Source organism: Terrapene carolina, unplaced genomic scaffold (genome assembly GCF_002925995.2).
Source record: "Terrapene carolina triunguis isolate 2854851 unplaced genomic scaffold, T_m_triunguis-2.0 Scaffold115, whole genome shotgun sequence".
NCBI lineage: Eukaryota > Metazoa > Chordata > Testudines > Emydidae > Terrapene > Terrapene triunguis.
The window spans coordinates 263,785-264,521 of NW_020664466.1; positions in this window are offsets into that span (position 1 = coordinate 263,785).

A 737-nucleotide genomic window follows, 5' to 3' on the forward strand; every position below is an offset into this window, starting at 1 on the left:
AAGAAAGAAAGAAAGAAAGAAAGAAAGAAAGAAAGAAAGAAAGAAAGGACTCACCCTGCACTGCCTTAGCTGGAAAGGGGGCACTCAGTCATGTTCCATCTCTGTCCCCTCCTGCCCTGTGGCCCCCTCCCCTCTGGCTGCCCCTGGCTATATCCCCTCTGTCTGGGAGGGTGCTGGCACCGGGGGTGGGAGGACAGAGCTCTGGGGCCCTGGGGAGCACAGTTGCTGATCGGTACCACAGGGCTTGTTAGCGAGTCAGGGCTGATCTCCGGGACCCCCAAGAGATGGATAGGAGGGGGAGTCCTGACTTCCAGCATCTCTGCCCCATCCTGCTCTAACCACTAGACCTCACTCCCCTTCCAAAGATGGGTACAGGAGCCAGGAGTTCTGATGCAGAACCCCTCTGCTCTAATCGCTAGATGACACTTCACTCCCAGAGCCAGAGAAAGAACGGAGGAGTCCTGACTCCCAGCCCTATCTCCTTATCACTCAATGACTACTTTGTGGGGCTGTCACATTTCATCACCAGTTTTCCTGTATTAAGAAGCACAACTCAGTGTAGTGTGCTAATGAAAATGATGCTGTTGATTTTATAATACATACATATATATGTATTAATATTAATATTAATCTCCCATTGCTTACTGTCTTACTGATCTCCTGTTTACTGATCATTTTTTTCTCGTGTTCTTCACTACTACTCTTATTAATGTCATCACTCTTCATAATGGTTCTGC